The 12,567-nt window shown below is 42.5% G+C and overlaps 1 non-coding gene and 1 pseudogene across 1 annotated transcript; one reads left to right on the plus strand and one right to left on the minus strand.

The window, feature by feature from the left end:
- Positions 1-3,932: 3,932 nt before the first annotated feature.
- LOC103289274 (28S ribosomal protein S18c, mitochondrial-like) lies at positions 3,933-4,282 on the plus strand (annotated as a pseudogene).
- Positions 4,283-10,185: 5,903 nt separating this feature from the next.
- Positions 10,186-10,319, minus strand: LOC114232864 (U8 small nucleolar RNA). The gene has a single exon (XR_003618980.2). It is a non-coding gene; the product is annotated as a U8 small nucleolar RNA (small nucleolar RNA).
- Positions 10,320-12,567: the final 2,248 nt, after the last annotated feature.

Consider the following 12,567-nt stretch of genomic DNA (forward strand, 5'->3'; position numbering starts at 1 on the left):
TTTCCTAATTATACAATCCATTAAAATAATGCTAGTTCTGTGACTATTTTTTTTTTTATTGTTCCTTCCTCCTAAAGTTACTTGCTAAGCTCCTGAGAATAGAAGTTAAGCTAGAGGATATTTCAAGAAGAAGTTGGGAAGATTAAGTGGTCCATCAGCCTTGTGGATTCCAAGCACTGAGAATCCCTGACCCCCTAAAACCTCTGACCCTCTCTTGTCAAACCAATGAGAGCCCAGAGTGCTAGTCAGAACTTAGGTTCAGTATCCTGAATTCATAGGTGGAGTCAAAGAGGCAGAATCCTCATGAAAAACCAAATTAAGGAACAGGAGAATGCTACTCTCACCACTATAACTTAACATTGCTGTGGGAGAATAAAATTCATAAACATAAATTTAAAAAGTGATCATTATTTATGGCTAGTTTTGACTCTACACCTGGAAAACCAAAGAGAATAAAGTTTTTTAAAAAAAGAAAGAACAGTTAAAATGAATAGGATAATCCAATAAAGTGACTAGCTATAAAAATTTATATATGAAAATCAATAGCTTGCTACATATACAACTATATGAAAATATAATGAAAGAAAGAAATCCTATTTAAAAAAATAAAATAAAGTCCAAACAAAACAAAAATAGTTAAGAATAAACCTCATAAGGAATATGCAGAACCTACATGAAAAAAAAACTTTAAAATTCTAATAAGGTCCTTCCATCAATTTTTTAAAGCTGGGAAGATGATGATGAGGCAGATTGGGAGAACACACATACAGTGCCAGAGAACAGAGATCTCGAAGAAACCAGACAAAGGAGAAAATGGAAGCAGGGTGGGAAGGCACAGCCTGGAATTCTTCTTGGCTAATGGCAATACAGTTGCAGGTACTTTCCTGGGGTGCCAATGGTTCTGTGGAGGAGCTGACCTGCATGCCCACCACCCATCTCTGAGTCACCACTCCCTCACTGAGGACATGTTACAATCCATCCCCTAAGATTTAGGGCAGACCTGGGGTCTAAGAAGCATTGCTGTTAGCAGAAGTGACAGCCCATTCCAGCCAAATGAAAAGCAGACCTGTTTCAAAATACAGATTTATTGTCATTCAGGAATGGTGAGGCCAGCAGATCAGGAGACAACTGCCATCTTTTCAACAAATGTTGCTGGGAAAACAACATCCACATGCAAAAATATATAATAATAATAATAATAATAATAATAATAATAATAATAGAATCTAGACACAGACCTTACATCCTTCACAAAAATTAACTAAAAATGGATCACAAGATTATAAAACTATGCTATCCTAGAAGATAACATAGAAGAAAACCCAGATGACGTTTGGGTATGGTGGTAATTTTTTAGCAACACCAAAAGGATGATCCATGGAAGAAATGATTGATAATCTGGACTTCATTAAAATTAATAACTTTTGCTCTGACAAAGACAATGTCAAGAAAATGAGAAAATAAGCCACAGACTGGAAAAAATCTATTGGCAAAGGCTACATCTGAAAAAGGACTTTTATCCAAATATACAAAGAACTCTTATAACTCAACAATATCAGAAAATAAACAGCCTAATTTTTTAAATGGACCAAATAAACAGCCTAATTTTAAAAATTGGCCTGACACCTCACCAAAGAAAATATATGCAAATAAACATATGAAAAGATGCTCCACATCATATGTCATCAGAGAAATGTAAATTAAAACAACAGTGAGCTATTACTACATATCAATTATAATGACCAAAATCCAGAACACTGACAACACCAAATGCTGGTGGGGATACGGAGCAACTGGAATTCTCACTCATTGCTGTTGGCAATGCACAATGGTACACTCACTTTAAAAGATAGTTTGGTGTTTCTTAAAAAACTAAACATACTTGTACCATATGATCCAGCAGTCACTATCCTTGGTATTTACCCAAAGGAGTTAAAAATATGTCCACACAAAAACCTGCACATGGATTTTTATAGCAACTTTACTCACAATTGCCAAAACTTGGAAGTGACCAAGATGTCATTCAGTAAGTGATAAACAAACTGGGGTTAAAAAGAATTGATCATTCAAGCCATGATGCCCTAGCTGGTTTGGCTCAGTGGATGGAGTATTGGCCCGTGGACTTAAGGGTGCCAGGTTCGATTCAAGGGTCAAGGGCACATGCCTGGGTTGTGGGCTCGATCCCAGTAGGGGCTGTGCAGGAGGCAGCTGATCAGTGATTCTCTCTCATCACTGATGTTTTTATCTCTGTCTCCCTCTCCTTTCCTCTCTGAAATCAATAAAAAATATATTAAGATAAGACATGGATGAATCTTAAATGTATATTACCAGGTGAAAAAAAAAGCCAATCTGAAAAGGCTACATACTATGTGCTTTCAACTATATGACATTCTGGAAAAGGTAAAACTACTGAGACAATAAAAGATCAGTGGCTACCAAGAGTTAGGGTGGGGGTTGGATGAGTAGACTGAGCACAGAGATTTTTTTAGGGCAGTGAAAAAACTTGTATGATGCCATAAAAATTAATACATATCATTATACATTTGTTCAACCCCATTGAATGCATAACACCAAGAGTGAACAGTAATATAAACTATGGGCTTTGAATGATTATGATGTATCAATGTAAGTTTGTCAATTGTAAAAAATTTATCACTCTGGGGGGTATGCTGCCAGTGAGGGAGGCTATGAATGTAGGGTGGTAGAGGGGAATATGGGAAATCTCTATACCTTCCCCCTCAATTTTGCTGTGGACTTTAAACAGCTCTTAAAAAGAGAGTCTTAATTTTTTTAATGATTAAGTAATTAATTTTTTTAAGTTTGTTATACATTAATAGGTCCCAAAGGAAGTGGGCATGCCATGCCACTAGGGGCCACACAGAGAAGCACCGGGTCAGTCAGGTGGCAGAGGGAGCAAGGGGGAAATGGGGACAAGAGCCTTTACTGTGGTTTTTGCAAGAAGAGAAGATGAAGTAGGGTCATCAAGTTCAGCACTGGCTAATTCTGATAGTTTCAGTGGGAACCCAGGACACAGGGACTGTCCCTAGTTGTCTGGTACCTGGCCCTGGAGTGGATAGGGCAGAAGAATAGTTGCCCAGGGTATAAGAATTTGATAAAGGAGCTGGTTGGGGGTATGGGCTCCAGATTGGTGGGTTGCAGGTGAATTGTTTGCTATATTTAGGAATTAGCTAACTCTGGAAGGGGCAATCTCTCCAGAGTCAGCAAGGCCCCAAGATGTCAAAGCATTGAAAACACAGAATAAAAGATATGATGAATACACCCTCCCATCACATCTCCCAGTCTACAGAGCATTTTCACTTTTATGAGCCTGTATCTTCTTCACTACTTCCCTGAGAAAGAAAAAACTGGGGGCAAATATCTATGGGCCCAGTTCCCTGAAGCTCAACTTGGATAAACCAACTACCCAAGGGTCACCCATGGCTCTTTAGTGGACAAGAATTTGGATCTTCCAACTACCAAACCAAGGCAGTTCTCCTCTACAACACTCAATAGACAACTTTATAAATACTAGAGGCCCAGTGCATGGATTCGTGGACCGGTGAGGTCCTTCAGCCTGGCCTGCGCCCTCTTGCAATCCAGGATCCCTCAGGAGACGTCCGAGGCCCAGTGCATGGATTCAGCCTGATCTCCGCAGGCCAGGCCACGGGACCCCACCAGTGCATGAATCCATGCACTGGACCTCTAGTATGCATATAAGATCTTTGGTTAATCTCTTCCACCCTCCACCCTCTCCCCTTCCCTCTGAGATTCATCAGTCTGTTTTATGTTTCCATGCCTGTGTGTTGAGCATCTGCCCCTGGTGGTCAGTGCACATCATAGCTACTGGTCAAACAGTTGCTTAGGCTTTTATATATATAGATATCTACTTGTTGATAAGAAAAGAGGGGTAGGGAGTGGAGGGCTGAGGAACCATGGCATCTGTGGTTGCTGTTTGCAGTGGTCTGGGGAGGAAAAGGTTCACGCACTTCCTTATGGCTGCTGCCAGCTGCCCAACCCAGGAATTCAAACGGTGCTATGGAGAAGTTGTTCATAATATAAACAGGTAACCAGCAATGAGGACCTGCCCATTCTAATGGAAAATCCTTATAAGGAGCCTCTTAAAAAGTATATCTTGTGTGGAAACGTGTAGATTATAAGAATGTACAGCTTTTGTTTCAGTTTATTTCTCCATTTACTAGACACATTCATGGAAGGCACTTAACAGGTTTTTGTGGGAAGAAACAAAAAGAAATCACAAAAGTAATTAAGAAAACTCAAATAATGGGGTTTATGCCAATTATATACAAGGATCCTAAGCATCTCAAAGACCGTAAAGTTTGTAACATCAAATATCAGGAGTAAATTATATAAAGTTATCATAAATAAACTTATATTAAAATTTTAAAAAAAGAAAAGAAGGGCGGGTAGAAGGAGTTCGAGGAATTTCCCATCCTGATCGAGCTGGCTGAAAACTCCCTGCCTTAGCAAAGAGCTAAGTATTAAAGGTATTAAAGCTCCCTTTTTTTTTTTAAATTTATTTCAGAGAGAAAGGGAGAGGGAGAGAGAGATAGAAACATAAATGATGAGAGAGAATCATTGATCAGCTGCCTCCTGCACGCCCCCTATGAGGATCAAGCCTGCAATCCAGGCATGTGCTCTTGACTGGAATTGAACCCAGGATCCTTCAGTCTGCAAGCCAACATTCTATCCACTGAGCCAAACTGGTGAGGGCTTAATGCTCCCTTTTAAAATGCAAATATCATCTAGAAAAGTTGACACATTAACCACCGCCTTTCATTAGTCTCTTAGTCCAGAGCAGTTTGCCAATCACTAACTTTTCTCCATGCCACTCAAAGAACGTTAACTTGGGATATGTCTGGACTAGACACTGATTGGGGACAGCATCTGGCAGGACATCTGTGTTCTGACTTCAGTGTTTTCAAATGAAAAATGGGTGGGCTGGATTTGATTACAAAATCCTGAGGTCAGTGCTCCATTTCCATCAGAAGGTCAACTCTAGCCTGAACAGGTCCTGGGAATCCTGGCCTGACAGTGTCCCGACCCAGATCCATCTCTGTTTGTCATTTTAATCCAAATCTCTTTGTTCTGTTAGGCAGCTGTGTAGGGTGTTTTACTCATTTAATAGGTAGATCTTTTTGAAGTTCTCATTTAAAATAATTTGATATTCAAGCAGTATGTGTGTGGTTGAAAGTCATAAAATTATTCATTTGGAAGACTTCTCCTTTTCTCTCAGATACCAATTGAAGTGTGTAGCAGTCCCCTCGAGCAAAGCTCGCTGCCTAGGAAGCCTTTGCTTCATAATGCTTTGCCACTATCACTAAATTGAGTTATTCCGACAGCCTTTGATGCGCTAGGTTTTTTTTCCTAAGTGTGCATGTGAAAGCTGAACAGCAACATAATTTAATTCTTCAAGATTTACTTTTAAATCGCCAGGGTGGTTCTTCTAGGGGACAGAGAGTTGACCCCATTTTCTCAAGTTGAAATTGATTTAGGTGGAACAATTCTTGGAATTTGAATTAGATATTTTTCTCCTTATCAGCATGAACTTTAAGCTTCATTTTCCAGCAGCTGGGAACATCTGTGCTACCTATGAATCACAAGTGATTTGAGGAAACCAAGTGTGGGCAAAGAAGCTATTCACCACTCACTGAATTCTCTTGGCAAAATTCTTCATGATGATCTGAATTGATGTCTAGATACAATTGTGTTACGTGTCTGAATTCCTTTTACAAAAGGAAAATGAGACAATTATCAATGTAATCAAAACAACACAACCATTTTACTGTTGAATAAGAAATCTTTCTGTAAACACTATGGCATATTATTATTCTGGAATAAAAAAATATTTACCATGAGGGAATTTTATTGAAAAACATGTCATGGAAAGTTAAGGGCTGTCTTCCTCTAAACTCCAATGTGCACCTCCAGCATTAAAGGCTGATTATTTCTTCAATAAGCAAGGGACAAATTTACCTGTTTATAATGAAGCACCCCCCTCCCTTACATCCACAAGCTGTTTCTCCACACAGGGGTTGGGTTTGAGTATATAATTTTTCCTTACCATTTGTCATTTACCCTTAGTAATAAAAATAGCAACTTAGGTTTTCCCAATGAAAGAGGATTCTCTGAAAACTGATTAAAGAATGAAAGCAGGAGATGGCTTAACTTATAGATCAAGGACCAAAAGCAGAGTATCTCTGGTGACATCCCCCTACAACTCCATTGGCCCTCAGCTGCCTGCAGAGTCATACCTTTATTTATTTGACCATCTAGGCACCCAGTGAATTAAACTCCCTGGTGTCCAACTGTCCTCCCATACTCCCAAGTTAGGCTTTTTTAGGAGTACAAAGAAATGCTGGTGTGGATCCCCAAACCAGATTCCTAGGAGGATGTCAATTTCATAAAAGTCTTAAAGATTCAGACTGGACCAGGGTCTCATGAGATCTTTTCTCTCCCCACCAATGCAACAGAAACATCTCTAGCCAGAGAGAAAAGACTGAGACATCCTCATATCAACTCAAAATACCTCTTGAGCACCAATTATATGCCCAGCACTGTGGCCAAGGATTCAGGCATAAGATGACACAGGTCCTGCTCCAGCACACATTAAGCACTCGGTATTTATTGAATGAAGAATTCGCTGAAGAAGATGGCAGTGTGAACAGGAAGAATTAACAGAAAGACACTGAGCTCAGAGAAATTGCTCAGGGAAACTTTGGAAGAGCTAATGACTAGCTAGATGGAGAAACTAAAGAGAATGGAAATTGAACTGTGACCCCAAAGGTTTCAAACCTTGGGGCCTAGATAACACAAATACCATGGATCCAAATAGGAGATTTTGAGGAAAGAAGTCAAGCACAATTTAGTTTACAGTAATAGCGCAAATAAGTACCCTACCTCTCCTCATGCAGCCCTAATCCAGAGCTGGCATAAACTGCCCTAAAACTGATCCCCAAGGCAGCCCCAAGGGGAGAATTCTGGAATCCTCACAGAAATTCTCACAGTGGGGGTTTCATCAAAGGCCTTTATTTCAACCACCCATATGATTTAATTTAATTTATGGGTTTTGTTAGCCAGATTTTCTTTATATGGTCCCCAAATCTGCCTTTCTGTAATAACTCAGTTAGATTATGTCGTTTCCTGAATTTTATGTTTCCGTCTTTTTTTAATCTATTTGTATCTAAAAGCACGTGTTCTTCAGGTCTTTCTGCCTTCACCCAATTTTGCCTGGCTTCCTCCCTCATTGGTAATAGCTGTAGTTCGTTGTATTCACTATATGGTGACCTCGATAAAAAACACATCCTGCTCTCAAGGTCAAGCTGCCTTACTAATCGTTGCCTTCAACAAGTATTTCTTTTACAACTCACTCAACCTTTCACTTTCCAGGTGAATTCTGCTGGTTGCCCTGATTCTTGTTCAAATAACAGAGTCCTTCTTAAAAGGAATGGGCCCCTTTCAGATACGTGAACATCTAGCACTTGATTCTCAGTTTTACCATCTTCGGGCTTTGGCCTTTAGCACATGATTCTTGGAGGGAAGGAGAGGAAAAAACAAAAAGGAAATCCCACCCAGGCCCCTGTAATTCTTTCAGGAAAATCATGAGGGAGGCAGAAGAAGAAAAAAACAGACACTTAGCCCTCCCACCCCCCATCAGTTTGAAACCTTATTAAAGGGGTGGCAGCAATTCCAATGATTTTAGAATTATTGACTGACTGACAAGGTGCCTTCAGTAATTGCTAAAGCTGGGGTTGGAGACCTAATAAACTCGTGTTTGAATTAGTTAATAGTTCAATTCCGAGAGGTTATGATTGTAAATCCCAGGACTGCCGGCTTGGCTCTAATTTGCAGCTCATGACTATCTGTGAGGTTGCCATTTACAGTCAATTTCCTCAGAGAGAGAGCAAGAGAGAGGAAAATGAAAAGAGAGAATATTTGAATGTCAAGTGGGTGCTTTTAATGGCCTAGATTAGCCCCAAGAGAATCACAGTGAAGTTGAAGGTACACAGGCTGAGACCACACGTCTCTCCCTTTGAGTGGCACATTTGTTCTTTAGAATCTAGTGGGTCATGATGATGGGAAACGTATGAGCTGATCCCCCCTCCCAACGCAACTCCCTGCTTCACCTCTCGAGTCCCTGCCCCACCCCCTGCTTGTCTCTGCCTCTCCTGACTTGAAACTTGTTTGACCCTCTCAATTCATGTTCCTAAAGCCACCATGATCTTATCCCTGTTTTAAGGACAGGCAAGAACCAGTTTCTGGCATAGCCCTGCCTGTGCAAATGGGGCCCCGAGAAAGACTTGTTTATATAGATGCTGCATATCTAGCTTGGCTACCTGCTTAACTACTTATACACGGAGCCAGGTCTTTGATGAGGCTACAGGCAGAACACTCGCTGCCTGGACCGTGATTACAAAATGTGTGAAAAAATGGGCTAAAATAAGAACAAAGCCATCAGAAAGGGAGGATGTGGGGTCATTTACTGCACTGATGGCAACCTGTCCCTCAGACCCTAGCCAGGAGAATGTCAGCTCCCTGTTTGGCAAGCAGAACACAGGTCCCAGTTTATAGCAGTGGGGTCCTAAGTTTGGATGGGAACACTGCAGAGCCTTCTACCTTCTGCCTTATCTATATATATGAAAGGCTAATATGCTAAGTGTCCATCCAACAGGTAGCTATAACGCACACTCACCATCAGGGAGTAGACACTCAACACAGGAGCTGCCGAGCTGCAGTGACTTGGCAGCGGCAGTTCTCGGTTGACGCACCCCGAAACCAGAGAGGAGGGAGCCTGATTCCTTGCGGGGCCACGTGATTCCACCTTCATCTGTGGGTTATGTTGTTGCTGGGGCACTGTTGGCCCTGAATCTGGTTTACTGCACACTTGCATTTGCATTCCACACCCTATATGACAGCAACTTTGCAGAGTGCCCTCTCACACTCCAGGACCCCTCGGGGGATGTCAGAGAACCTGTTTCGGCCTAATCCCCGCAGGCCAGGCCAAGGGACCCCCCTGCTGGAGGGATCCCACTCATTCTGCAGATGCCCTTCGAGCCATGGTTCCACCTCAGGTGCGGCCGGCAGGGGAGTGACAGCGGGAGGTGGGCTCCAGGGCAGGACTGTGCAGCCCATCTCACCCAGTCCTGCCCTGCCAGCCACCTTCTAACTTATTTCCTATCAATGTTCACGAATTTGTGCACCAGGTCACTGGTCCTTTAATAACCTCCTATTCTCCTAGCCGAGGCAGAGTGGAGTTTTCTGGCTCTCTCCTAAGCTAGAATGATAAAGGCTTTGGGGAGGTGAGAAAGAAAGATTCCAGAACTGTATTCATGCACTCACCTTTTGCTCTAAAAGTAGGTTGGTATTAGTAAGAGAGATGCTCATCTTGTAGACCTTCCACTCTGGGGTGGCCCGAAAAGCCAGTCCTGGGCCCAGAGGCAAGTCTTCTGAGCATCTAATTCTGCCTCCTCAGAGGCTAAGTGGGAGGCAGGGGTCGATGGCTTTGTAAAATTTGTTCAATGGACAAACAAGATCAATGGCTTTGTAAAATTTGCAAAAGTAAAACATTTTTGTATTCTTTTCCTTAAAGAAGGCTCCCAAGATCATATAAACTTCAAACCTATAAAATCCTATTCTACCCCTACCCAGATCTGGAAACATGTCCATTGCCTCTGCCTCCTCTGGGAGAACATGAAGCTGAGTGAGTGGCATACTGGCCACAGAAACCATAGGGTAGAGGAGGGAAGAGTGGGACCTAGAGGACAGAGCCAGGGGGGAGGAGAAAGGAGCCGGGAAGGAAGAACATCCTGAAGAGCTCACCCTTCGCCCCTCCTTCCCCCTCAAAGAGGGCCTCCAAAGGACTGGTGAGCAGGAAGGCAGAGAACAGGTTCCCAAGTTCCTTTGGACTCAAAGTGTAGTCAAAGCAACACAGTGTAATAGAACCAGAGTGCCTTGGGTGCTCCTCAATTCGGGCTCAACCTCTTACTGGCTGGGTGATCTTGACCAAGTTACTTGACTTCTCTGTGTCACAGTCTCCTCATTGGTCAAGTAATAAGAGTAGCTACCTCATTAAATTGTGAAGATTGAAGGAGCATATGCATGTAAAATGCTTAGAACTGTGTGTGAAATATAGAAAATGCTGGATGGCGACAGTAACTTCCCTGTGCTTTTATTTTACAATCAGGGTGTTGCAAGTCTTGATTATGCAGAGATGCTAATCCCTGAGTCCTGTGAACTCCCATCATCATGTTCCAATCTTCCCTCCAAAAGGAGGAATAGGTAAGGATTATCCTACCTGACTGACATATACCTTCCTGCTCTTTTAAACAGAAAGGATAGCTAAGGAATTCTGAAAGTAAGGCCACTGTACATTTTGGCACTTCCATCACCTTCAAATGACAACATTGCCATCTTAAAAACATCCAGAGACCAGCTCCCCTTCTACACCAGCAGTAGAGACCTATCCATCTTACATCATCATCTCCACTTCCTCTAACACAATCTGCCCCTTTGGATGGGGATCCCCTACTCTCTGCCATGATTAAACCATGCTCCTCTCAGCCAGCCTCAAACTTTTGCCTTCCCCCCTACACCTGCCTCCCGCAGGAATGCCTTTCACCCAACTCTCTAAATCTAAATCTCTGAATTCCTATGACACTTAGGTATTTTCTTCTCTTTCATTCTTCCCTGTAATGATTGCCCTCTGGCTCAGTAAATAAAGAAAACATCACTATATATTCCATGCTAATTATCATCTGAGCTTCTGTCAAGGAATGAAAACATAAAAAGGAACAGGCACTGTGGTGGTGGTTGCACATATCCATTTATTCATTCAAATAGCACTTATTGGGTGCCTGCCACATGCTCACATTCTAAAGAGGGCCCAATGTTATAGAACAATGAGCATCAGTACCACCTGGAGAACTTGTTAAAACACAATCCTTGGGGTTGGCCCCGTGAATTTGCACCTCTAACAAGATCCCAGATGATGCAGATGCTGTTGGTACAAGACAGCACTTTGAGTAGCATGCCACAGAAGGCAGCCCTCACTCAGTGACTGGTCTGTGATGGTTCATAACTCAGTCATCTCCCAAGCACTATTCACTCACACATGCATGCATCCCTGCCTTCGAGCCTCTGCACATGCTCTTTCCTCTGCAATACTCTTCAACCCTTCCCTTCAGCCCCTCCCTCCCTCCATCCCTCCTTTCATAGCTGGCTTGTCCTCATGAAAAAGTCTCCCCACCCCAACACACATATACACACATGATAGTCTCTATTTCTGCCTCCTATTTGTCTCTTTCATCGAACATTCAGAATTTGTATTGGCATTTGTTTATTGTCTCTCCCACCAGAATAGAAACTCCACGACAGCAGGAACAATATCTATTTTAATCCCCAGTACCTAGCACAGAGCCTGAAACACAATAGATGCTCTGCAAATATGTTGATCCACTGACTCATTCCTTTGACAAATATTTCATGAGCACTAACTCTGCACCAAGCACTGTTCTAAATGTTGAGGACACAACAGTGGACAAAATTAGCTAAAACCCCTATTCTTGGAGTATTCACTTCATGCAGGGAGACTGTCAATAATCAATGAGCATAATAATTAACTGTTAATAAGCAATAAGGTGTTAAGTGCTATAGAAAATAGAGCAGACTGGGGGTTTAGCAGGAACAATCAGAGGGGGGACTGGGTTTTAAACTGAGACTTTAGGATTTGAGGGATTGGAGGGAGTTTACCCTGTATCTTTGGAAAGAGCTTTCCAGCCAGTGCAAGTCCCAAAAGCAGAGCTGTACAGTAGAACTTTCCATGGGATGGACATGTTCTATGTGTGCACTGCCAATGCGATAGTCACTAACCATGTGTGACCGGTGGGAACAGAACTGGCAGCACAGCCCTAAAGCGTGAACATGTGGAGTGCAGGTGCAGTGGAGCGGGTGGGAGCAAGTAGGTGAGCTCAGAAAAGTGAGGTGAGATCATGTAGGATAGGACCTTGCTGGTCAGTGCTGGGACTCCAGCTTTTATTCTGAGTGAGAGGGGAGCCATGAGAGGGTTCCAAGAAGAGCAGTGATCTGATATAACTTATGTTTTAAAAGATTCCTCTTGCTGCTGTGTTGAGAATAAACAGTGAGGAGACAAGTGGGGAGGCCGCTGGAGGCAGGCAGGTCAGAGATGGAGGCGGATCCGAGCAGGATAGTGGCGGGAAAGAAGGTGCTAAATGTCAGGGTCTAGATATATTTTGAAGATGGAGCACAAAGGATTTTCTGACAGGGGCTGATTAAAACATATATTAAACTCCTAATAGATGCCAGGCACTAGCTATGAACTTCATCTAAGCCAGATTTGCCAAAGAAATGTCACCCAGGCTTTGACTGGTACCAGCTTTCCCTAAGACAGATAGCACTGCGGGGCATTTCTCACGTTCAGTGGCCCACAATTCGATCTTCGAACATCGCCTCTTCGGATCAGAGCCGATAGAGCCTGCTGGCACCGTGAAATGTGTTGTGATTATTCACCCAGCATCACTCCATGGTGTGTAC

Source organism: Eptesicus fuscus, chromosome 11, assembly GCF_027574615.1.
Source record: "Eptesicus fuscus isolate TK198812 chromosome 11, DD_ASM_mEF_20220401, whole genome shotgun sequence".
NCBI lineage: Eukaryota > Metazoa > Chordata > Mammalia > Chiroptera > Vespertilionidae > Eptesicus > Eptesicus fuscus.